The sequence below is a fragment of the Pristiophorus japonicus genome, unplaced genomic scaffold, assembly GCF_044704955.1.
Source record: "Pristiophorus japonicus isolate sPriJap1 unplaced genomic scaffold, sPriJap1.hap1 HAP1_SCAFFOLD_29, whole genome shotgun sequence".
Taxonomy (NCBI): Eukaryota; Metazoa; Chordata; class Chondrichthyes; family Pristiophoridae; genus Pristiophorus; species Pristiophorus japonicus.
The window spans coordinates 6,704,600-6,732,055 of NW_027252668.1; the positions used below are offsets into that span (position 1 = coordinate 6,704,600).

The window sequence follows — 27,456 nt, forward strand, 5'->3', positions numbered from 1 at the left end:
CCGATTTCCCTTTGCAGAGGGGTCAACAACCAGAGGGCAGAGACTGGTAGCAGGTTTAGAGGCGATTTGAGGGGACATTTCTTCACCCAAAGGATAGTAGAGATCTGGAACTCACTGTCTGAAAGTGTGGTAGAGCAGAAATCCTCACCACCTTTAAAAGGTACTTGGATGTGCACTTGAAGCGCTACGGACCAAGAGCTGGAAAGTGGGATTAGGCTGGATGAAGCTTGGGCAGGTGGAAAGGGTATCAATAGAAGAACATTTTTGTGCTGGTGATCATAAGAACATAAGAAATAGGAGCAGGAGTAGGGCATTTGGCCCCTTGAGCCTGCTGCTCCATTCAATCAGATCATGGCTGATCTTATCCTGGCCTCAACTCCACTTCCCCACCCGCTCTCATAACCCTTGACTCCCTTATCATTCAAAAATCTGTCTATCTCCACCTTAATTATATTCAATGATCCAGCCTCCACAGCTTCTTGGAGTAGAGAATTCCGAAGATTCACGATCTTCTGAGAAGAAATTCCTCCTCATTTCTGTCTTAAATGGGCGACCCCTTATTCTAAAACGATGCCCCCAGCTCTAGATTCCCCCATGAGGAGAAACATCCTCTCTGCATCTACCCTGTCCAGCCCCCTCAGAATCTTATGTTTCAATAAGATCACCTCTCATTCTTCTCAACTCCAATGAATGTAGGCACAACCTGCTCAACCTCTCTTCATGCAATAACCCCTTCATTTCAGGAATCAACCTCGTGAGCCTTCTCTGAACTGTCTCCAATGCAAGTATACCCTTTCTTAAATAAGGAGACCAAAACTGTACGCAGTACTCCAGGTGTGGTCTTGCCAACGCCCTACACAGTTGGAGCAGGACTTCCCTACTTTTATACTCTATATTCACCTTGCAATAAAGGCCAACATTCCATTTGCCTTCCTGGTTACTTGCTGTACCTGCATGCTAACCTTTTGTGTTTCATGTACAAGGACTCCCAGATCCCTCTTCAGTCTCCCAGATCGCAATTCAGTTAGATTTAGGGTAGTTATGGAAAAGGACAAAGATAGACCTGGAATAAAAAGTTCTCAACTGGGGGAAAAGCTAATTTTACAATGCTGAGATGTGATTTAGCCAAAGTGGACTGGAAACAGCTACTGGAAGATACATCAGTGTCAGAGCAGTGGCAGGCATTCAAGGAGGAGATTGAGGGTTTAGAGCAAGTATGTTCCCTTAAAGAAATGTGCGCCTAATAAATCTAGAGCCCCCTGGATGTCAACATAAGAACATAAGAAATAGGAGCATCGACCTCAACTCCATTTTCCCGTCTGATCTCCATATCCCTTGTTTCTCCTAGAGTCCAAACATCCATCTATCTCAGCCTTGAATATATTCAGAGACTCAGCATCCACAGCCCTCTGGAACAGAGAAGTTCAAAGGTTCACACACCTCTGAGTGAAAAAATTCCTCCTCATCTCAGTCTTAAATGGCCTACCCCTTATCCTGAAACTGTTCCCCCTGATCTTAGACACTCCAGCCAGGGGAATCAACCTCTCAGCATCTGCCCTGTCAATCCCCTTCAGAATCTGAAATGTTTCAATGAGATCACCTCTCATTCTTCTAAACTCGAGTGTATAGGGCCATTCTGCACAATCTCTCATCATAAGACAGCCCTCTCATCCCAGTAGTCAAACTAGTGAACCTTTGTTGCACTGTCTCCAAGGCAAGTATATCCTTCCTTAGATAAAACTGTGCTCAGTACTCCAAGTGTAGTCTCACTTGAGGCCTTGTACAATTGTAGCAAGACATCCTTACTCTTATACTCCAATCCCCTTGCAATAAAGGACAACATAGAAACATAGAAAATAGGTGCAGGAGTAGGCCATTCGGCCCTTCGGACCTGCACCACCATTCAATATGATCATGGCTGATCATGCAACTTCAGTACCCCATTCTTGCTTTCTCTCCATACCCCTTGATCCCTTTAGCCGTAAGGCCCACGTCTAACTCCCTTTTGAATATATCCAACGAACTGGCCTCAACAACTTTCTGTGGTAGAGAATTCCACAGGTTCACAATTCTGAGTGAAGAAGTTTCTCCTCATCTCGGTCCTAAATGGTTTACCCCTTATCCTTAGACTGTGACCCCTGGTTCTGGACTTCCCCAACATTGGGAACATTCTTCCTGCATCGAATCTGTCCAATCCCATCAGAATTTTATATGTTTCAATGAGATCCCCTCTCATTCTTCTAAATTCCAGTGAATATAAGCCTAGTCAATCCAGTCTTACATAAGAATTAGGAACAGGAGTAGGCCATCTAGCCCCTCGAGCCTGCTCCGCCATTCAACAAGATCATGGCTGATCTGGCCGTGGACTCAGTTCCACTTACCCGCCCGCTCCCCGTAACCCTTAATTTCCTTATCGGTTAAAAATCTATCTATCTGTGACTTGAATACATTCAATGAGCTAGCCTTAACTGCTTCCTTGGGCAGAGAATTCCACAGATTCACAACCCTCTGGGAGAAGAAATTCCTTCTCAACTCGGTTTTAAATTGGCTCCCCCGTATTTTGAGGCTGTGCCCCCGAGTTCTAGTCTCCCCGACCAGTGGAAACAACCTTTCTGCCTCTATCTTGTCTATCCCTTTCATTATTTTAAATGTTTCTATAAGATCACCCCTCATCCTTCTGAACTCCAACGAGTAAAGACCCAGTCTACTCAATCTATCATCATAAGGTAACCCCCTCATCTCCGGAATCAACCTCGTGAATCGTCTCTGTACCCCTTCCAAAGCTAGTATATCCTTCCTTAAGTAAGGTGACCAAAACTGCACGCAGTATTCCAGGTGCGGCCTCACCAATACCCTATACAGTTGCAGAAGGACCTCCCTGCTTTTGTACTCCATCCCTCTCGCAATGAAGGCCAATATTCCATTCACCTTCCTGATTACCTGCTGCACCTGCAAACTAACTTTTTTTTGGGATTCATGCACAAGGACCAAGAGAAGGCGTTCGACAGGGTGGATCACGACTATCTGCTCGGAACTCTGCGCGCTTTCGGGTTCGGGACGCATTTCGTCGCCCGGATCCGACTTTTGTACGCCGCTGCGGAGTGTCTGATTAAGGTTAACGGGTCCTTGACGGCGCCCCTTCGCTTTAGGAGGGATGCCCCATGTCCGGCCAGTTATACGCCGTTTGCGTGGAGCCTTTCCTGCGCCTCTTGCGGACGAGGTTGACGGGACTGGCTCTGCAAGGGCCGGGCGTGGAGGTCGTCCTCTCGGCTTACGCCGATGACGTGCTCCTCGCGGTAGAGGATCCTGCTGACCTGCGGAGGATGCGTGAGTGCCAGGAGATTTACTCGGCCGCGTCCTCCGCCAGGATCAACTGGGAGAAATGTTCCGGACTCCTGGTGGGTCAGTGGCGGGTGGACTCCCTGCCGGAGGAGCTCAGGCCTTTTGCCTGGAGCACGACCCATCTCCTCTATCTGGGAGTCTACCTTAGCCCCGACGAGGGAGCCTGGCCGGCGAACTGGCAGGAGCTGGAAGCCAAGGTCGCCGCTCGCCTAGGGCGCTGGACAGGACTGCTCCGAGTGCTGTCCTACAGGGGTCGAGCGCTAGTCATAAACCAGCTGGTGGCCGCAATGCTGTGGTACCGGCTGGTCACTTTGACCCCTCCCCCTGCGTTTGTCGCCAAGATACAGAAGAAGCTGGTGGACTTCTTCTGGAACAACAGGAAGCACTGGGTCTCTGCTGCGGTCTTGAGTCTCCCGCTTGAGGAGGGCGGTCAGTCGTTGGTGTGCGTCAGCGCCCAGCTCACGACTTTCCGTCTTCAGACCCTGCAGAGATACCTTTACGTCGAGCCCCCTCCTAGGTGGTGTGCTCTGGCGAGGTATTTCTTCCGCCAGCAGCGCGACCTCAATTATGACACGCAGCTCCTGTTTGTGAACTTGGGGGGTGCCAGGACCGCCCTCCGGGAGCTGCCTGTCTTTTACAGGGAACTCATCAGGGTCTGGAACAAAGTCTCCACCAAGCGCAGCTCTCCGCCGGCTGGAGTGGCGGCCGTCCTGCAGGAACCGCTGCTCGGGAATCCGTACCTCCACGGCCGAGGTTTTATGTGGCGGTCGGAAGAGAGGGCTGTGGCTGGTGAGGTGACCAGGGTCAGGGACCTGCTCGATGGCGGAGGAGCGGGCTGGATGGCGCCAGACACGCTGGCGCGGCGCCTAAATTCTGCCAACGTCCGCCACGCGGCCGATGCCATCGAGTCGCTAAAAACAGCTCTGGGCCCTGACTCCGTTAGGTGCATCGAGGAGGCTCAAGCACGTGGGGAGATCCCGTCCGAACTGACCCCCGTCCGGACGGAATTCCTCATTGGCGCCAAACCCCGGAACCTCCCTCGGGGGCCGGCGCCTCACAACTTGAGCCGCCTCGGGGAAATCCCCTCCGTGCCTTTCAGTTCCGCGCGGAGGGGTTTCCTGTACGGGCTGCTCCTGCACACCCTCAACTTTGCCATCCTCGCCGGCCGTCCGGACACGCCATGGCGTACCATCTTGCCGTCCGGAGGAGGCGGGGGTCCCCGATGGAGGGCACTCGACGCAGGGGTCTTCCCACTATTCATCGGGGACTTGGCCTGGAGGGTGGTGCACGGAGCAGTGCCGTGCAACAAATTTTTAAGCCGGTTCACGGACTCCCAGGCCGCCTGCAATTTCTGCGGTCTGGAGGAGTCCGTGTTCCATGTTTTTATTGAGTGCACAAGGTTGCAGCCCCTGTTCCATTATTTGAAGGGGCTGCTCCTGAAATTCTGGCTGCACTTCAGTCCCACTCTCCTGATCTTTGGGCACCCTGTGCGGAGGGGAGCGGGTAGGTCCGAGGGCCTCCTCGTAGGACTGCTCCTGGGCACGGCCAAGGGTGCCATCAGCCGGTCCAGGCAGCGGGCGGTCGAGGGGGTCGTTCAACCTGACTGCCTGCCTCTCTTCCGCTCTTACATCCGGTCCAGGGTGTCCTTGGAGATGGAGCACGCGGTGTCCACCGGTACGCTCACGGCCTTCCGCGAGAGGTGGGCACCGGAGGGACTGGAGTGCATCATCACGCCCGGCAACCAAATTTTAATTTGATTTTACGTTTTAAAGTTTAATTTGTTTTCATTGCCGGTGCTTTTAGTGTCCCCCTCCCCTTTTATAGGGGGCACTGGAAAAATTTGATTTTAGCGCCCCAAAAGAACCAAAAAAAAAAAAAATGGGGCCTTGAAAATGTCTGCTGTGCCACCCAGGTCGGGTGGCATGGTTTTAATGTTTATGTTTTTGCAGGTAAACTCAAAAGAGTTTCATGCACAAGGACCCCCAGGTCCCTCTGCACCGCAGCATGTTGTAATTTCTCCCCATTCAAATAATATTCCCTTTACTGTTTTTTTTTCCCAAGGTGGATGACCTCACACTTTCTGACATTGTATTCCATCTGCCAAACCTTAGCCCATTCGCTTAACCTATCTAAATCTCTTTGCAGCCTCTCTGTGTCCTCTACACAACCTGCTTTCCCACTAATCTTTGTGTCATCTGCAAATTTTGTTACACTACACTCTGTCCCCTCTTCCAGGTCATCTATTTATATTGTAAACAGTTGTGGTCCCAGCACCGATCCCTGTGGCACACCACTAACCACCGATTTCCAACCCGAAAAGGACCCATTTATCGTGACTCTGCTTTCTGTTAGCCAGCCAATTCTCTATCCATGCTAATATATTTCCTCTGACTCCGTGTACCTTTATCTTCTGCAGTAACCTTTTGTGTTGCACCTTATCGAATGCCTTTTGAAAATCCAAATACACCACATCCATCGGTACACCTCTATCCACCATGCTCGTTATATCCTCAAAGAATCCCAGTAAATTAGTTAAACATGATTTCCCGTTCATGAATCCATGCTGCGTCTGCTTGATTGTACTATTCCTATTTAGATGTCCCGTTATTTCTTCCTTAATGATAGTTTCAAGCATTTTCCCCACTACAGATGTTAAACTAACCGGCCTATAGTTACCTGCCTTTTGTCTGCCCCCTTTTTTAAACAGAGGAGTTACATTAGCTGCTTTCCAATCCGCTGGTACCTCCCCAGAGTCCAGAGAATTTTGGTAGATTATAACAAATGCATCTGCTATAACTTCCGCCATCTCTTTTAGTACCCTGCGATGCATTTCATCAGGACCAGGGGATTTGTCTACCTTGAGTCCCATTAGCCTGTCCAGTACTACCCCCCTAGTGATAGTGATTGTCTCAAGGTCCTCCCTTCCCACATTCCTGTGACCAGCAATTTTTGGCATGGTTTTTGTGTCTTCCACTGTGAAGACCAAAGCAAAATAATTGTTTAAGGTCTCAGCCATTTCCACATTTCCGATTATTAAATCCCCCTTCTCATCCTCTAAGGGACCAACATTTACTTTAGTCACTCTTTTCCGTTTTATATATCTGTAAAAGCTTTTACTATCCGTTTTTATGTTTTGCGCAAGTTTATCTTCGTAATCTATCTTTCCTTTATTGCTTTCTTAGTCATTCTTTGCTGTCGTTTAAAATTTTCCTCATCTTCTATTTTCCCACTAACCTTGGCCACCTTATATGCATTGGTTTTTAATTTGATACTCCCCTTTATTTCCTTGGTTATCCACGGCTGGTTATCCCTTCTCTTACCGCCCTTCTTTTTCACTGGAATATATTTTTGTTGAGTACTATGAAAGAGCTCCTTAAAAGTCCTCCACTGTCCCTCAATTGTGCCACCGTTTAGTCTGTGTTTCCAGTCTACTTTAGCCAACTCTGCCCTCATCCCCTTTGTTTAAGCATAGTATGCTCGTTTGAGACACTACTTCCTCACCCTCAATCTGTATTACAAATTCAACCATACTGTGATCACTCATTCCGAGAAGATCTTTTACTCGGAGATCGTTTATTATTCCTGTCTCATTACACAGGACCAGATCTAAGATAGCTTGCTCCCTTGTAGGTTCTGTAACATACTGTTCTAAGAAACAATCCCGTCTGCATTCTATGAATTCCTCCTCCAGGCTACCCCTTCATATGTCAGTCCTGCCATCCCGGGAATCAGTCTGGTGAACCTTTGCTGCACTCCCTCAATAGCAAAAATGCCCTTCCTCAGATTAGGAGACCAAAACTGTACACAATATTCAAGGTGAGGCCTCACCAAGGCCCTGTCCAACTGCAGTAAGACCTCCCTGCTCCTATACTCAAATCCTCTCGCTATGAAGGTCAACATGCCATTTGCCACCTTCACCACCTGCCAACTTTCAATGACTGATGTACCATGACACCCAGGTCTCATTACACCTCCCCTTTTCCTAATCTGTCACCATTCAGATACTAGTCTGCCTTCCTGTTTTTGCCACCAAGGTGAATAACCTCACATTTATCTACATTATACTTCATCTGCCATGCATTTACCCACTCACCTAACCTGTCCATGTCACCCTGAAGCCTCTTAGCATCCTCCTCACAGCTCACACTGCCACCCAGCTTAGTGTCATTTGCAAGCTTGGAGATATATTCAATTCCTTTGTCTAAATCATTAAATATATCGCAAAGAGCTGGGGTCCCAGCACTGAACCTTGCGGTACCCCACTAGTCACTGCTTGCCATTCTGAAAAGGACCCGTTTGTTCCTACTCTTTGTTTCCTGTCTGCCAACCAGTTCTCTCTCCACCTTACCCCCAATATTATATGCTTTAATTTCACACACTAATCTCTTGTGTGAGACCTTGTCAAAAGCCTTTTGAAAGTCCAAATACACCACATCCACTGGTTCTCCCTTGTCCACTCCACTAGTTACATCCTGAAAAAATTCTAGAAGATTTGTCAAGCATGATTTCCCTTTCATAAATCCATGCTGACTTGGACCGATCCTGTCACTGCTTTCCAAATGCGCTATTATTACATCGTTAATAATTGATTCCAACATTTTCCCCACGACCGATGTCAGACTAACCGGTCTATAATTCCCTGTTTTCTCTCTCCCTCCTTTTTTTAAAAGTGGAGTTACATTAGCTACCCTCCAATCCATAGGAACTGATCCAGAGTCTATAGAATGTTGGACAATGACCACCAATGCATCTACTATTTCTTGGGCCACTTCCTTAAGTACTCTGGGATGCAGACTATCAGGCCTTGGGGATTTATCGGCCTTCAATCCCATCAATTTTCCTAACATGCCATTTGCCTTCCTTTTTGCTTGCTGTTCCTGCTTTGTGTGTTTCTTGTAAAAGGACACCCAAATCTCTCTGAACACCAACATTTAAAAGTTTCTCACCATTTAAAAGATATTCTGTTCTTCTGTTCTTCCTACCTCACATTTCCCAACATAATACTCCATCTGCCACCTTCCTGCCCACTCACATAGTCTATCTATATCTCTTTGCAGACTCTTGTGTTCTCCTCACAGCTTATTGTCCCACTGAATTTTGTATCATCAGCAAACTTAGATACATTACACTCGGTCTCTTCATCTAGATCATTAATGTAGATTTGTTCGAAGATGAGGCCCCAGCACTGATCCTTGTGGCACCCCACTAGTTACAGCCTGCCGACCTGCAAAGGACTCGTTTATCCCTACTCTTTGCTTTCTGTCCGTTAACCAATCCTCCAATCCCATGAGCCCTCATCTTGTGCAATAACCTTTTATGTGGCACCTTATCGAATGCCTTTTGGAAATCCAAATATCCTACACCCACTGGTTCCCCTTTATCTGCCCTGCTAGTTTCATCCTCAAAAAAACTCTAATAAATTTGTCAAACATGATTTCCCTTTCATTAAAACCATGTTGGCGCTGCCTAATCATGTTATGATTTTCTAAGTGCCCTGATACCACTTCCTTAACAATGGCTTCCAGTAATTTCCAGATGACTGCTTTCAGGCAAACTGGCCTGCAGTTCCCTGTTTTCTCTCACTCCTTTCTTGAATAGTGGTGTTATATTTGCTACCTTCCAATTCGCTAGGACTGTTCTCGAATCGAGGGAATTTTGGAAGATCAAAACTAATGCATCCACTATCTCTGCAGCTATCCCTTTTAGAACCCTAGGATGTAGGCCGTCAGGTCCAGGGGACTTGTCGGCTTTTAGTCCCATTAGTTTCTCAAGTACTTTTTCTCTACTTATATTAATTAAATTAAGTTCCTCACCTTCATTCTAGTGAGGAGGAAAGAGCGTAAGAGCAAAGGTAGCCATCCGTGGCTCACTAAAGAAATAAAGAACAGTATCCAATTTAAAAACAAGGGCGTACAATGTGGCCAAAACTAATGGGAGGACAGAAGATTGGGAAGTGTTTAAAAGCCAACAAAGAATGACTAAAAAAAATGATTAAGAAAGGGAAGATAGCCTATGAAAGTAAACTAGAACGAAATATAAAAACAGATAGCAAGAGTTTCTGTAGGTATATAAAAAGGAAAAGAGTGGCTAGAGTAAATGTTGGTCCATTAGAGGATGAGACCGGGGAATTAGTAATGGGGAACATGGAGATGGCAGAAACTCTGAACAAATATTTTGTATCAGTCTTTATGGTAGAGGACATTAATAATATTCCAACAGTGGATAGTCAAGGGGCTATAGTGGGGGAGGAACTTAACACAATCACAATCACTCAGGAGGTGGTATGCAGTAAGATAATGGGATTAAAGCAGATAAATCCCCTGGACCTGGTGGCTTGCATCCTAGGGTCTTAAGAGAAGTATCAGCAGGGATTGTGGATGCATTGGTTGTAATTTTCCAAAATTCCCTAGATTCTGGGGAGGTCCCAGCAGATTGGAAAACTGCAAATGTAATGCCCCTATTTAAAAAAAGGAGGCAGACAAAAAGCAGGAAACTATAGACCAGTTAGCCTAACATATGTGGTTGGGATGATGTTGGAGTCCATTATTCAAGAAGCAGTAGCAGGACATTTAGAAAAGCAAAATTCGGTCAGGCAGAGTCAGCATGGATTTATGAAGGGGAAGTCATGTTTGACAAATTTGCTGGAATTCTTTGAGGATGTAACGAACAGGGTGGATAAAGGGGAACCAGTGGATGTGGTGTATTTGGACTTCCAGAAGGCATTTGACAAGGTGCCACATAAAAGGTTACTGCACAAGATAAAAGTTCACGGGCTTGGTGGTAATTATTAGCATGGATAAAGGATTGGCTAACTAACAGAAAACAGAGTGTCGGGATAAATGGTTCATTATCGGGTTGGCAATCAGTAACCAGTGGGATGCCACAGGGATCAGTGCTGGGACCCCAACTATTTACAATCTATATTAATGACTTGGATGAAGGGATCGAGTGTAACATAGTCAAGTTTTCTGACAATACAAAGATGGGAGGAAAAGCAATGTGTGAGAAGGACACAAAAAATCTGTGAAAAGACATAGGCTAAGTGAGTGGGCAAAATTTGGCAGACGTAGTATAATGTTGGAAAGTGTGAGGTCATGCACTTTAGCAGGAAAAATCAAAGAGCAAGTTATTATTTAAATGCAGAAAGATTGCAAAGTGCTGCAGTACAGCGGGACCTGGGGGTACTTGTGCATGAAAGTTTGCAAAGTGCTGCAGGTATAGTAAGTGATCAGGAAGACCAATGGAATCTTGGCCTTTATTGCAAAGGGGATGGCGTATAAAAGCAGGGAAGTCTTGCTTCAGTTGTACAGGATATCGGTGAGGCCGCACCTGGAATATTGCGTGCAATTTTGGTTTCCATATTTACGAAAGGATATATCTGCTTTGGAGACAGTTCAGAGAAGGTTCACAAGGTTGATTCCAGCGATGAAGGGGTTGACTTCTGAGGAAAGGTTGAGTAGCTGGGCCTCTACTCATTGGAGTTCAGAAGAATGAGAGGTGATCTTATCAAAACGTATAAGATTATGAGGGGGCTTGACAAGATGGATGCAGAAAGGATATTTCCACTGATGGGGGAGACTAGAACTAGGGGGCATAATCTAAGAATAAGGGGCCGCCCATTTAAAACTGAGATGAGGAGAAATTTCTTCTCTGAGGGTTGTGGATCTGTGGAATTCACTGCCTCAGAGAGCTGCGGAAGCTGGGACATTGAATAAATTTAACTCAGAAATAGACAGTTTCTTAATGAGGGAGAACGGGTAGGGAAGTGGACCTGAGCCACGATCATATTAAATGGCGGAGCAGGCTCGAAGGGCCGTATGGCCAATCCTCCTTTTTATTATGTTCTTATATTCATTTGACCCGAGGTTCCCCACCATTTTAGGTATGTTTTGTACGTCTTCTACTGTGAAGATAGATACAAAATATTTCTCCTGTCTCAGCCTCTAACGGACCAATGTTTACTTTTTCTACTCTCTTCCTCTTTATATACTTATAGAAGCTCTTGCAATCTGTTTTTATATTTCTGCCTAGTTTTCTCTCATTCTATTTTTTCCCGTTTTAACAATTTTTTGGTGACCCTTTCCTGTTTCTGAAACTCCCAATCCTCAGGCTTAATACTATTCTTCTTGGAATCCAATTCTATCCTTAACTTCTTTAGTTAGCCACGGATAGATCACTTTTCCTGTGGAGTTTTTGTTTCTATATGGAATGTATTTTTGTTGAGAATTAAGAAATATTTATTTAAATGCTAGCCACTGCTTATCTACCGCCATACCTTTTAATCTATTTTTCCAACTCCCGCTTCATATCTATGTAGTTGGCTTTATTTAAGTTTAAGACTCCAGTTTCAGACTTGGGCAAGTCACTGTCAAACGTAAGGGGCATACAGGATAGGATAAAGCAATCCAGACAACCTTATGACAGATACCGAGCGCTCAATACTGCAGAACCCCTCGAGGAGTATAAAAAGTACAGGGGTGAAATTAGGAAAGCAAAGAGAGGGCATGAAAAAATATTGGCAAGTAAAATCAAGGCAAACCCAAAGATGTTTTATAAATACATTAAGAGCAAGAGGATAACTAAAGAAAGAGTAGGGCCTATTCGGGACCATAAAGCAAACCTATGTGTGGAGGCGGAAGACGTGGGTATGGTTTGTAATGAATACTTTGTATCTGCTTTCACAAAAGAGAGGGACGATGTGAACATTGCAATCAGGGACGATGAGTGTGAAATATTAGATGAAATAAACATAATGAGAGAGGAAGTATTAAGGGATTTAGCATCTTTGAAAGTGGATAAATCCCTAGGCCCAGATGAAATGTATCCCAAGCTGTTAAGAGAAGAAAAAGAGCAGAGGCTCTGCCCATCATTTTCCAATCCTCTCTGGCTACAGGTGTGGTGCCGGAGGACAGGAGGACTGCTAACAATGTACCATTGTTTAAAAAGGGAGAAAGGGATAGACCGAGTAATTACAGACCAGTCAGCCTAACCTTGGTGGTGGGAAAATTATTGGAAAAAATTCTGACGGACAGGATAAATCTTCACTTAGAAAGTCACAGATTAATCAAGGACAGTCAGCATGGATTTGTTAAGGGAAGGTTGTGTCTGATCAAATTGATTGAATTTTTGAGGAGGTAACAAGGAGGGTTGATGATGGTAGTGTGTTTGATGTAGTCCACATGGATTTAAGTCTTTTGATAATGTCCCACATGACAGACTGGTCATAAAAGTAAAAGCCCATTGGATCCAAGGCAAAGTGGCAAGTTGGATCCAAAATTGGTTCTGAGGAGGAAAGCAAAGGGTAATGGTTGATGTGTGTTTTTGTGACCCCTGTGGGGTTCCGCAGGCCTCAGAACATGGTCCCTTGCGTTTTGTTGTATATAATCAATGATTTGGACTTGAATGCAGGGGGTACAATTAAGAAGTTTACAGATGATATGAAAATTGGCCGTGTGGTTGATAATGAAGAAGAAAGCTGCAGTCTGCAGGAAGATATCAATGTACTGGTCAAGTGGGCAGTGAAGTGACAATTACATTCAATCCGCATAAATGTTAGCTAATGCATTTAGGAAGAGTTAACAAGGCAAGGGAATATACTATAAATGGTAGGATACTGGGAAGTGTAGAGGAACAAAGGGACCTTGGAGTGCAGGTCCACAGATCCCTGAAGGTAGCAGGCCAGGTAGATAAGGTGGTTAAGAAGGCATATGGGATACTTGTCTTTATTAGTCGAGGCATAGAATATAAGAGCAGAGAGCTTATGCTTCAACTATATAAAACACTAGTTAGGCCACAGCTAGAATACTGCATGCAGTTCTGGTCACCACATTACAGGAAAGATGTGATTGCACTAAAGAGGGTACAGAGGAGATTTACAAGGATGTTGCCTGGACTGGATAATTTTAGCAATGAGGCAAGATTGGATAGGCTGGGGTTGTTTTCTTTTGACCAGAGGAGGCTCAGGGGAGACTTAATTGAGGTGTATAAAATTATGAAGGGCCTAGATAGAGTGAATAGGAAGGACCTATTTCCCTCAGCAGAGGGGTCAATAACCAGGAGGTATAGATTTAAAGTAATTAGTAGAAGGTTTAGAGGGGATTTGAGGAGTCATATTTTCATGCAGAGGGTGGTGGGTGTCTGGAACTCACTGCCTGAAAGGGTGGTGGAGGCAGAAACATTCATAGCATTTAAAACGTACTTGGATATGCACTTAAAGTGGCATAACCGACAAGGCTATGGACCAAGAGCTGGAAAGTGGGATTAGGTGGCACAGACACGATGGGCCGAATGGCGGCCTCCTTTGCTGTATATGTTTAATATCCTGTACTTGCAGTGATGACCTGTAAATGATGAGGACAGGATGCACAGACTAGGCTTGTATTCCCTTGAATATAGAAGGTTATGAGCTGTTTTAGATGATTAAAGGAGATGATAATGTAGACAGAGAAACTATTTCCTCTGGTGAGGGAGTCTACAACAAGGGGACACAACCTTAAAATTAGAGTTAAACCATTCAGGTTGATGTCAGGAAGCACGTTCTCACACAAATGCTGAGAGGCTGTTTCTCTTGGATCGAGAGTCTAGAACTAGGGGTCATAGTCTCAGGTCATAGTCTCAGGATAAGGGGTCGGCCATTTCGGACAGAGATAGGGAGAAATTTCTGCACTCAGAAGGTTGTGAATGTTGGGAATTCTCTACCCAAGAGGCCTGTGGATGCTGAGTCGTTGAGTATATTCAGGGCTGAGATAGAGAGCTGTTTGGACACTAAAGGGATCAAGGCATGCGGGGAAAGTGGAGCTGAACTACAAGATCAGCCTTGATCTTATTGAATGGCGTAGCAGGCTCGAGGGGCCGTGTGGCCTACTCCTGCTCCTATTTCTTATGTTCTTGAAGGGTAGTGGAAAGTTGCAACTGTGTCCCATAAAACTGAGGCTGGGGCCAATTGAAAATTCCAACACTGAGATTGATCAATTCGTCTTCGGCAAGGGTATTAAGGTTGATGAAACCGAGGCAGGTAGACGGAGTTAAGCGACTGATCAGCCACGATCTAATTGAATGGTGGAACAGCTAAAGGGGCTGAATGGTGTTTTCCTGTTGCTATGTTCCTACTTACAGTGCTGACTTTTGTAAACTCCTTTTACAGGGGATTAGAAGGGGAGGATATGCAGAAGAGATTAAACCTGGGCCTCTCCTGTACATATGCCTCACTCACATTGGGTGTTGCTTTGACCCTCTGTAGTGGAGTATTTAAAATAAAACTCAACACCAGGTCTGGGTTCGAAGATTCAAGTCGTCTTTAGCAACATAGAAAATAGGTGCAGGAGCAGGCCACCTGGCCCTTCGAGGCTGCAACAATGTTAATACGGATTCTTTTCCCCTCAATCTGTTTCAGCGAATACACTGACACGCGAACACCTCTTTGCCTTTTCTGTAAAAGACCTTTATTGAAGATTCTCCGGCCGGGACTTGTCAAGACAAAGGGACATTCTCAATCAGAGCCTGTTTACCTTCCCCTGGACAAGCCCTTTTCAGCGCGAAAAGCACAGTAGGTATACATTTTCAAAACAGAACACATTTGATTAGCACTTGGTCTATCCAATCCCTTTCTGCCTCCCCCCCGAGTACGTCCAATGGCAGGCAAGAAAGTCTCCCAATTAGGGCTGGTGTCAGGTCAGGTTAGTTACAGCTTTGCTACACTGTCTTCCCTTATCAGTAAAGAACCCAATTAGTTTCCCTTCCTCCTTATCAGTAGAAGCTATTACTTTTCCCTTCCTATCTAGGATTGCTTTCTTTCTTTGTGCTGCCTTGCGGCTTTCTCATGACTCGTGTCTAACCTCAACTTCAACTCTTGGTAACCCCTTTTTTTTCTGTTGATTCTGCAGTTGTCTGCATCTTGACATTTCTTTAGCTATTTTCCCATGATTCCCTATCTCCATCCTTTTGCCACCTTTTCTATCCATCTACCACATTCGCAACCCTTCTTTACACATTCTCACCACCATTCAATAAGATCATGTCTGATCATTCCTTCAGTACCCCGTTACTGCTTTCTCTCCATACCCGTTGATCCCTTTAGGCGCAAGGGCCATATCTAACTCCCTCTTGAATATATCCAATGAACTGGCATCAACAACTCTCTGTGGCAGATAATTCCACAGGTTAACAACTCTGAGTGAAGAAGTTTCTCCGCATCTCAGTCCTAAATGGCTTACCCCTTATCCTAAGACTATGTCCCCTGGTTCTGGGCTTCCCCAACATCGGGAACATTCTTCCTGCATCTAACCTGTCCAGTCCCGTCAGAATTTTATATGTTTCTATGAGATCCCCTCTCATCCTTCTAAACTCCAGTGAATACAGGCTCAGTCGATCCAGTCTCTCCTCATATGTCAGTCCTGCCATCCCAGGAATCTTCGCTGCACTCCCTCAATAGCAAGAACATCCTTCCTCAGATTAGGAGACCGAAATTGGACACAATATTCCAGGTGGGGCCTCACCAAGGCCCTGTACAAATGCAGTAAGACTTCCCTGCTCCTAAAATCAAATCCCCTAGCTATGAAGGCCAACATACCATTTGCCTCCTTCACCGCCTGCTGTACCTGCATGCCAACTTTCAATGACTGATGAACCATGACACCCAGGTCTCGTTGCACCACCCCCTTTCCTAATCTGCCGCCATTCAGTTAATATTCTGCCTTCGTGTTTTTGTCCCCAAAGTGGATAACTACACATTTATCCACATTATACTGCATCTGCCATGTATTTGCCCACTCACCTAACCTGTCCAAATCACCCTGCAGCCTCTTAGCGTCCTCACAGCTCACACCGCCACCCAGTTTAGTGTCATCTGCAAACTTGGAGATATTGCACTCAATTCCATCATCCAAATCATTAATATATATTGTAAAGAGCTGGGGTCCCAGCACTGAGCCCTGCGGCATTCCACTAGTCACTGCCTGCCATTCTGAAAAGGACCCGTTAATCCCGACTCTCTGCTTCCTGTCTGCCAACCAGTTCTCTATCCACGTCAGTACATTACCCCCAATACCATGTGCTTTGATTTTGCACACCAATCTCTTGAGTGGGACCTTGTCAAAAGCCTTTTGAAAGTCCAAATACACCACATCCACTGGTTCTCCCCTGTCCACTCTACTAGTTACATCCTCAAAGAATTCTAGAAGATTTGTCAAACATGATTTCCCTTTCATAAATCCATGCTGACTTGGACCAATCCTATCACTGCTTTCCCAATGTGCTGCTATTTCATCCTTAATGATTGATTCCAACATTTTCGCCACTACTGATGTCAGGCAAACTGGTCTATAATTACCCGTTTTCTCTCTCCCTCCTTTTTTTAAAAAGTGGTGTTACATTAGCAACCCTTCAGTCCATAGGAACTGATCCAGAGTCGATAGACGGTTGGGAAATGATCACCAATGCATCCACTATTTCTAGGGCCACTTCCTTAATTACTCTGGGATACAGACTATCAGGCCGTGGGGATTTATCGGCCTTCAATCCCGTCAATTTCCCTAACACCATTTTCCACCTAATAAGGATATCCTTCAGTTCCTCCTTCTCACTAGACCTTCGGACCCCTAGTACACCAGGAAGGTTATTTGTGTCTTCCTTTGTGAAGACAGAACCAAAGTACTTGTTCAATTGGTCTTCCATTTCTTTGTTCCCCATTATAAATTCACCCGAATCTGACTGCAAGGGACCAACGTTTGTCTTCACTAATCTTTTTCTCTTCACATTTCTATAGAAGCTTTTGCAGTTATTTTTTATGTTTCCGGCAAGCTTCCTCTCGTACTCTATTTTCCCCCTCTTAATTAAACTCTTTGTCCTCCTCTGCTGTAATCTAAATTTCTCCCAGTCCTCCGGCTTGCTACTTTTTCTGGCTAATTTGTATGCCTCCTCCTTGGATTTAACACTATCCTTAATTTCCCTTGTTAGCCACGGTTGAGCCACCTTCCCCGTTTTATTTTTACTCCAGAGAGGGATGTACAATTGTTGAAGTTCGTCCACATGATCTTTAAATGTTTGCCATTGCCTATCCATCGTCAACTCTTTAAGTATCATTCGCCAGTCTATTTTAGCCAATTCGCGCCTCATACCATCAAAGTTACCTTTCCTTAAGTTCAGGACCCTAGTTTCTGAATTAACTTTGTCACTCTCCATCTTAATAAAGAATTCTACCATATTATGGTCACTCTTCCCCAAGGAGCCTCGCACAACAATATTGCGAATTAGTCCTTTCTCATTACACATCACCCAGTCTAGGATGGCCAGCTCTCTGGTTGAACCAGTGGGGAGCCTGCCTGCTGGTTGTCTGTAGCCAGGCTTCTCCAATGATACAAAGTTCCAAGCAACCTTTTATACACTTAATGATGCATGTCAGCCTCGTGCACGGCCCCCTCCCCCACATGCCGTTTAATTGGCCCAAAGCCCGCATACACAATTGCTGCTTGACGAATTCCCTTTCGCGTCACACAATCAGTCGCCTATATCTCATACCAGATGGAGTTTTTCCAATGTGCCACTTTTGGGTCTTTGCCTTGTTTAGCTGCCCCTCTGGGCTTCCTGTGGTTTCAACAGTTTGGCCTCCTGTAATTGTCCTCAGGTTACACAGCTTGTAACAATGAATCATTCTGACATGTTATTTCCCTTTAAACATCTTTGGAAAGTTGACCACGACAAAAGCCTATGTCAGCTTGTTTTAGTTCCGAGATTCATTCTTAACCCTTTAATTATAACAGGGCTCGATAGCCCCACTTCACCAACTGAGCCATTGGGAGGAGGGTCCAGTGACCCTGCTTGAAAATGCATGTGAGAAGCCTCGAGTGAGGACAGTGGAATAGCCTGTCAACACTCACTGTCGAGGTTCACACATGGAGATTGGGCACATGGGTCACATATTGGAGAGAAACTGGTGAGTGTGGAACTGAACCCAGCCAGAGTCAGCACCTTCAGGGGAGGAGAGGGAGGGGAACCAGTGAGGATAGAACTGAACCCAGCCAGAGTCAGCATCTTCGGGGGAAGAGAGAGAGGGGAACCAGTGAGTGCAGAACTGAACCCAGCCAGAGTCAGCATCTTCAGGGGAGGAGGGGGAGGGGAACCAGTGAGGATAGAACTAAACCCAGCCAGAGTCAGCACCTTCAGGGGAGGGGAACCAGTGAGGATAGAACTGAACCCAGCCAGAGTCAGCATCTTCAGGGGAGGAGAGGGAGGGGAACCAGTGAGTGTAGAACTGAACCCAGCCAGAGTCAGCATCTTCAGGGGAGGAGGGGGAGGAGAACCAGTGAGGATAGAACTGAACCCAGCCAGAGTCAGCACCTTCAGGAGAGGAGGGGGAGGGGAACCAGTGAGGATAGAACTGAACCCAGCCAGAGTCAGCACCTTCAGGGGAGGAGAAGGAGGGGAACCAGTGAGGATAGAACTGAACCCAGCCAGAGTCAGCACCTTCAGGGGAGGAGAGGGAGGGAAACCAGTGAGTGTAGAACTGAACCCAGCCAGAGTCAGCACCTTCAGGAGAGGAGGGGGAGGGGAACCAGTGAGGATAGAACTGAACCCAGCCAGAGTCAGCACCTTCAGGGGAGGAGAAGGAGGGGAACCAGTGAGGATAGAACTGAACCCAGCCAGAGTCAGCACCTTCAGGGGAGGAGAGGGAGGGAAACCAGTGAGTGTAGAACTGAACCCAGCCAGAGTCAGCACCTTCAGGGGAGGAGAGGGAGGGGAACCAGTGAGTGTAGAACTGAACCCAGCCAGAGTCAGCACCTTCAGGGGAGGGGAACCAGTGAGTGTAGAACTGAACCCAGCCAGAGTCAGCACCTTCAGGGGAGGAGAGGGAGACAAATCAGTGAGTGTAGAACTGAACCCAGCCAGAGTCAGCACCTTCAGGGGAGGAGAGGGAGACAAATCAGTGAGTGCTGCACAGGAGGGCAGGAAAAAGAGTGGGAGAGCAATAATGATCGGGGATTCGATTGTAAGGGGAATAGATAGGCGTTTCTGCGGCCGCAACTGAGACTCCAGGATGGTATGTTGCCTCCCTGGTGCAAGGGTCAAAGATGTCTCGGAGCGGGTGCAGGACATTCTGAAAAGGGAGGGTGAACAGCCAGTTGTCGTGGTGAATATAGGTACCAACGACATAGGTAAAAAATGGGATGAGGTCGTACGAGACAAATTTAGAGAGCTAGGAGTTAAATTAAAAAATAGAACCTCAAAAGTAGTAATCTCAGGATTGCTACCAGTGCCACGTGCTAGTCAGAGTAGGAATCGCAGGATAGCTCAGATGAATACGTGGCTTGAGCAGTGGTGCAGCAGGGAGGGATTCAAATTCCTGGGGCATTGAAATCAGTTCTGGGGGAGGTGGGACCAGTACAAACTGGACGGTCTGCACCTGGGCAGGACTGGAACCAATGTCCGAGGGGGAGTGTTTGCTAGTGCTGTTGGGGAGGAGTTAAACTAATATGGCAGGGGGATGAAAACCAATGCAAGGAGACAGAAGGAAACAAAATGGAGACAGAAGCAAAAGACAGAAAGGAGAAGAGTAAAAGTGGAGGGCAGAGAAACCCAAGGCAAAAAACAAAAAGGGCCACTTTACAGCAAAATTCTAAAGAGTCAAAGTGTGTTAAAAAGGCAAGCCTGAAGGCTCTGTGCCTCAATGCGAGGAGTATTCGGAATAAGGTGGACGAATTAACTGTGCAGATAGCAGTTAACGGATACGATGTGGTTGGCATCACGGAGACATGGCTCCAGGGTGACCAAGGCTGGGAACTCAACACCCAAGGGTATTCAACATTTAGGAAGGATAGACAGAAAGGAAAAGGAGGCAGGGTGGCGTTGCTGGTTAAAGAGGAAATTAATGCAATTGTAAGGAAAGACATTAGCTTGGATGATGTGGAATCGGTATGGGTGGAGCTACGGAATACCAAAGGGCAGAAAATGCTAGTGGGAGTTGTGTACGGACCTCTAAACAGTAGTAGTGATGTTGGGGAGGGCATCAAACAGAAAATTAGGGGTGCATGCAATAAAGGTGCAGCAGCTATCATGGGTGACTTTAATGTGCAAACTGGAAACAATACAGTGGAGAATGATTTCCTGGAGTGCAATAGGGCTGGTTTTCTAGACCAATATGTCGAGGAACCAACTAGGGGGGAGGCCATCTTAGACTGGGTGTTGTGTATTGACAGAGGATTAGTTAGCAATCTCGTTGTGCGAGACCCCTTGGGGAAGAGTGACCATAATATGGTGGAATTCTACATTAGGATGGAGAATGAAACAGTTAATTCAGAGACCATAGTCCAGAACTTAAAGAAGGGTAACTTTGAAGGTATGAGGCGTGAATTGGCTAGGATAGATTGGTGAATGATACTTAAGGGGTTGACAGTGGATGGACAATGGCAGACATTTAGAGACCGCATGGATGAACTACAACAATTGTACATTCCTGTCTGGCGTAAAAATAAAAAAGGGTAGGTGGCTCAACCATGGCTATCAAGGGAAATCAGAGATAGTATTAAAGCCAAGGAGGTGGCATACAAATTGGCCAGAAATAGCAGCGAACCCGGGGACTGGGAGAAATTTAGAAGTCAGCAGAGGAGGACAAAGGGTTTGATTAGGGCAGGGAAAATAGAATCCGAGAGGACGCTTGCAGGGAACATTAAAACGGACTGCAAAAGCTTCTGTACATATGTAAAGAGAAAAAGGTTAGTAAAGACAAACGTAGGTCCCTGCAGTCAGAATCAGGGGAAGTCATAACTGGGAACAAAGAAATGGCAGACCAATTGAACAAGTACTTTGGTTCGGTATTCACTAAGGAGGACACAAACAACCTTCCGGATATAAAAGGAGTCAGAGGATCTAGTAAGAAGGAGGAACTGAGGGAAATCCTTATTAGTCGGGAAATTATGTTGGGGAAATTGATGGGATTGAAGGTCGATAAATCCCCAGGGCCTGATGGTCTGCATCCCAGTGTACTTAAGGAGGTGGCCTTGGAAATAGCGGATGCATTGACAGTCATTTTCCAACATTCCATAGACTCTGGATCAGTTCCTATGGATTGGTGGGTAGCCAATGTAACCCCACTTTTTAAAAAAAGGACGGAGACAGAAAACAGTCAGCCTGACATCGGTAGTGGGTAAAATGATGGAATCAATTATTAAGGATGTCATAGCAGCGCATTTGGAAAGAGGTGACATGATAGGTCCAAGTCAGCATGGATTTGTGAAAGGGAAATCATGCTTGACAAATCTTCTGGAATTTTTTGAGGATGTTTCCAGTAGAGTGGACAAGGGAGAACCAGTTGATGTGTATTTGGACTTTCAGAAGGCTTTCGACAAGGTCCCACACAAGAGATTAATGTGCAAAGTTAAAGCACATGGGATTGGGGGTAGTGTGCTGACGTGGATTGAGAACTGGTTGGCAGACAGGAAGCAAAGAATAGGAGTAAATGGGTACTTTTCAGAATGGCAGGCAGTGACTAGTAGGATACCACAAGGTTCTGTGCTGGGGCCCCAGCTGTTTACATTGTACATTAATGATTTAGACGAGGGGATTAAATGTAGTATCTCCAAATTTGCGGATGACACTAAGTTGGGTGGCAGTGTGAGCTGCGAGGAGGATGCTATGAGGCTGCAGAGTGACTTGGATAGGTTAGGTGAGTGGGCAAATGCATGGCAGATGAAGTATAATGTGGATAAATGTGAGGTTATCCACTTTGGTGGTAAAAACAGAGAGACAGACTATTATCTGAATGGTGACAGATTAGGAAAAGGGGAGGTGCAACGGGACCTGGGTGTCATGGTACATCAGTCATTGAAGGTTGGCATGCAGGTACAGCAGGCGGTTAAGAAAGCAAATGGCATGTTGGCCTTCATAGCGAGGGGATTTGAGTACAGGGGCAGGGAGGTGTTGCTACAGTTGTACAGGGCCTTGGTGAGGCCACACCTGGAGTATTGTGTACAGTTTTGGTCTCCTAACTTGAGGAAGGACATTCTTGCTATTGAGGGAGTGCAGCGAAGGTTCACCAGACTGATTCCCGGGATGGCGGGACTGACATATCAAGAAAGACTGGATCAACTGGGCTTGTATTCACTGGAGTTCAGAAGAATGAGAGGGGATCTCATAGAAACGTTTAAAATTCTGATGGGTTTAGACAGGTTAGATGCAGGAAGAATGTTCCCAATGTTGGGGAAGTCCAGAACCAGGGGTCACAGTCTAAGGATAAGGGTTAAGCCATTTAGGACCGAGATGAGGAGAAACTTCTTCACCCAGAGTGGTGAACCTGTGGAATTCTCCACCACAGAAAGTTGTTGAGGCCAATTCACTAAATATATTCAAAAAGGAGTTAGATGAATTCCTTACTGCTAGGGAGATCAAGGGGTATGGCAAGAAAGCAGGAATGGGGTACTGAAGTTGCATGTTCAGCCATGAACTCATTGAATGGCCGAATGGCCTACTCCTGCACCTATTTTCTCTGTTTCTATGTAGAACTTAAACCAGCCAGAGTCAGCACCATCAGGGGAGGGAACCAGTGAGTGTGGAACTGAACCCAGCCCAGAGTCTGCACCTTCAGGGGAGGCAAGGGAGGGGAACCAGTGAGTGTAGAACTGAACCCACTCAGAATTGTTGGTGACAACTGGGAGTGGAGGAGAAGCAGTCTAGAGATGTGCGATATGCTTGGATTTCAGCACAGGGAGGAGGGAGATTTTATGGGACGGGGATTTACAGTTTTGGAAGAGGAAAGAATGTTCCATGGAAACTCCATATGCCTATTCCGAATTTCTGTCCTGTACTTAGTGATGAGTTTTGAAAACTCCTTTTACAGGGTATCAGAAGGGGTGATTTGCAGACAGGAAACTCAAACTAAACATCACATCAAGATCTGACGGTGTCACTTGATTCATCAAGACCTGAATTTCATCGGCCTTTGAATGTGAAAGGATAATTGTTTGCCTGTTCTGTCTGTGGGAACAGATTTCAAACATCAGTATGACTGGGGAAGCACCGAGACACACACACACCCGAGTGAGAGTGTTCCAGTGCACTGACTGTGGAAAGAGCTTTAACTAGTTACACAGACTGACAAAACATCGCAGCATTCACAACGGGGAGAAACCGTACACGTGTTTTGTGTGTGGACGAGGCTTCAACTGATCGTCCAACCTGGAGAGACACAAGGACACCCGCACCATGGAGAAACCGTGGAAATGTGGTGACTGCGGGAAGGGATTCATTATCCCATCACGGCTGGAAATTCATCGTCGCACTCACACCGGGGAGAGGCCGTTCACCTGCTCCGAGTGTGGGAAGGGATTCACTGGGTCATCCAACCTGCTGAGACACCAGCGAGTTCACACTGGGGAGGGGCTATTCACCTGCTCTGAGTGTGGGGTGTGATTCACTTGTTTATCCCACCTTATAACTCACCAGCGAGTTCACACCGGGGAGAGGCCGTTCACCTGCTCCGAGTGTGGAAAGGGATTCATTCGATTATCCAGCCTGCTGTTACACCAGCGAGTTCACACTGGGGAGAGGCCGTTCGCCTGCTCTCTATGTGGGAAGGGATTCACTCAGTCATCCATCCTGCTGACACATTAGCGAATTCACACCGTGGAGAAGCCGTTCACCTGCTCCACGTGTGGGAAGGGATTCACTCGGTCATCCCACCTGCTGAGACACCAGCAAGTTCACAGCGGAGAGAGGCCATTTACCTGCTCTCTGTGTGGGAAGGAATTCACTTATTCATCCCACCTTGTAACTCACCAGCGAGTTCACACTGGGAAGAGACCATTCACCTGCTCTGAGTGCGGGAAGGGATTCACTCAGTCATCCCACCTGCTGAGACACCAGCAAGTTCACAAGTGACTGCAGGGTTTGGATTCTGCTGTTATAGCTACTGTTAATCACATTCTGACTAAATCGTGTTCATTCTGACAGTTGAGGTTTGTTTCTGTTGGTGTTACTAACCCCTGTAACTGGGCTGGAGTTGAATATTCTGGATATATTGCTGATTGTGTTCTTGGGGCTGCAGTATCCCTTTAAGAACTGCTGTCTGTGATCTTTCCCTTTAATTCAGGGATTCTCATCAGAAATTAGTTTTCAATAAAATTATGAACTTTTACTTCAATCCTAAATTGATCTTTGGTACAAAATCTGCAATACAGTATCAAAGTTTCCACTGAATAAAATCTCCAATTACAAAGAGCTTGCTGACAATTCTTGCTGACTTGCACATTACACATGGTGGCCTCTCCATTATCCACCAGAAAGAAGGGGAATGGGAATTGGTGACGAATCAGTGTCTCCAAATGTTGTCCCTCCCATCTGGTACTGCAATCCCCTCATAGAAACATAGAAAATAGGAGCAGTAGCAGGCCATTTGGCCCTTCGAGTCTGCACCACCATTCAATATGATCCTTGCTGATTCTCTATCTCAACACCATATTCCTGCTTTTTCCCCATACCCCTTGATGCCCTTTGTTGCTAGAAATCTAGCAATCTCCTTCTTAAATATATTCAGTGACTTGGCCTCCACAGCCTTCTGTGGTAAAGAATTCCACAGGTTCACCACCCTCTGAGTGAGTGAAAAAGTTTCTCCTCATCTCAGTCCTAAATTTCCTACCCCGTATCCTGAGACTGTGACCCCTTGTTCTAGACTTCCCAGCCAGGGGAAACATCCTCACCACATCTAGTCTTTCCAACCCCATCCGAATTTTATATGTTTCAATGAGATCCCCTCTCATTCTAAACTCTAGTGAATACAGGGCTAGTCGACCCAATCTCTCCTCAGATGACAGTCCTGCCATCCCAGGAATCAGTCTGGTGAACCTTCGCTGCACTCCCTCTCTGGCAAGTATATCCTTTCTTGGGTAAGGAGACCAAAACTGCACACAATACTCCAGGTGCAGTCTCACCAAGGCCCTGTATAACTAGTAAGACATCCTTGCTCCTGTACTCAAATCCTCTTGCAATGAAGGGCAACATACCATTTGCCTTCCTAACTGCTTGCTGCATCTGCTTGTTTGCTTTCAATGACTGGTGTATAAGGACACCCAGGTCCCTCTGTACATTGACACTTCCCAAGCCATCATCATTTAAATATTTTATCCTTATGTTTTTCCTACCAAAGTGGATAACTTTACATTTATCCATGTTATACTGCATCTGCCATGTGTTTGCCCACTCACTCAACCATCTAAATCGCCTTGCAGCGTCTTTTCATCCTCCTTACAACTCACAATCCCACCTAGTTTTGTGTCGGCAGCAAACTTGGAAATAATAAATTTTGTTCCTTTATCCAAATCATTTATATATATTGTGAATAGCTGGGGCCCAAGCACTGATCCCTGTGGTACCCCACTAGTCACTGCCCGCCACCCCGAAAAAGACCCGTTTATTCATAATCTCTGTTTCGTGTCAGTTAACCAATTTTCAATCCATGCCAATGCATTACCCCTAATCCTATGCATTAATTTTGCACACTAACCTCTTCTGTGGGACTTTATCAAAGGCCTTCTGAAAATCCAAATACACTACATCCACTGGTTCTCCCTTATCTATTATATCAGTTACATCCTCAAAAAACTCCAGTGGGTTTGTCAAACATGATTTTCCTTTCATAAATCCATGGTGACTTTGTCTAATCCTGTTGATATTATCTAAGTGTGCTGTTATCACATCCTTTATAATAGACTCTAGCATTTTCCCTATTACTGATGTGAGGCTAACCGGTCTGTAGTTCCCCGTTTTCTCTCTCCCTCCTTTTTAAAATATGAGGGTTACATTTGCCACCCTCCAATCTTCAGGAACTGTTCCATAATCTGTAGAATTTTGAAAGATGACAACCAATGCATCCACTATTTGCATGGCTACCTCTTTTAGTACTGTGGGATGCAGATCATCAGGCCCTGGGGATTTATCTGCCTTCAGTCCCATTAATTTCTCCAGCACTATCTTCTTAATAATAATTTCCTTTAATTCCTCTTGCTCACTAGACCCTTGATTCCCTAGCATTTCTGGATGTTATTTGTGTCCTCTTCCATGAAGACAGAACCGAAGTATATATGTAATTGTTTTGCCATTTCCTTGTTCCCCATTACAAATTCTCCCGTTTCTGTCTGTAAAAGACCTACATTTATCTTCACTAATCTTTTTCTTTTTACGTACTTGTAGAAACTTTTGCAGTCGTTTTTTATGTTCCTTGCAAGTTTACTCTCATACTCTATTTTTCCCTTCTTAATCAATCTCTTGGTCCTTTTTTGCTGAACTCTAAACTGCTCCCAATCCTCAGGCTTGCTACTTTTTCTGGCAACTTTGTATAACTCCTCTTTAGATCTGATACTATCCTTAATTCTTTTTGTTAGCCATGGTTGGTCCACTTTTCCTTTTGTGTTTTTACGCCAGAAAGGAATGTATAACTTTTGCAATTCATACATTTTTCGTTTCTTAAATATTAGCCATTGCCTATCCACCAACATGCCTTTTAATGAATCTTCCCAATCTATCGCAGCCAATTCATTCCTCATACCTTCGTAGTTTGCTTTGCTTAGATTTAGGACCCTAGTTTCGGATTGGACTATTTCACTTTCCATCATAATAAAGAATTCAATCATGTTATGGTCACTTTTCCCTAAAAGACCCCGCACAACAAGACTGTTAACCCCTTCTCATTACACAACACCCAATCAAGGATAGCCTGTTCCCTAGTAGGCTCCTCAACATACGAAAAAAAAACATCTCATACACACTCCAGGAATTCATCTTCCACAGTATTATTACTAATTTGGTTTGGCCAGTCTATATGTAGGTCAAAGTCACCTACAATTACTACAGTACCCTTGCTACATGCAGCTCTAATTTCCTGTTTGATGCCGTCCCCTACACTATCACTACTGTTTGGAAGCCGATAGATAACTCCCACCAATGTTTTCTGCCCCTTGGTGCTCCTTAGCTCCAACCAGACTGATTCTACATCTTGATTTTCTGAGCCAATCTCCTTTCTCACTATTGCTCTGATTTCATCCTTTACTAACAACACCACACCACCCCCTCTTCCTTTTTGCCTGTCCTTCCTAAATATCGAATAACCTTGGATATTCAGTTCCCAACCCTGGT

General features: G+C 45.6%; 1 long non-coding RNA gene across 5 annotated transcripts in view; it reads left to right on the forward strand.

Moving 5' to 3' along the window:
- Positions 1-27,456, forward strand: part of LOC139248279 (uncharacterized) — a 66,167-nt gene that overhangs the window by 22,969 nt on the left and 15,742 nt on the right. For 3 of the 5 annotated variants that reach the window (XR_011591028.1, XR_011591029.1, XR_011591031.1), the window contains 2 exons: positions 14,735-14,887; positions 23,168-24,480. This is a non-coding gene — a long non-coding RNA (uncharacterized lncRNA). Of the gene's footprint in view, positions 1-14,734; positions 14,888-23,167; positions 24,481-27,456 lie in introns of those variants that run through there. The other 2 variants (XR_011591032.1, XR_011591030.1) reach the window with 1 other exon arrangement.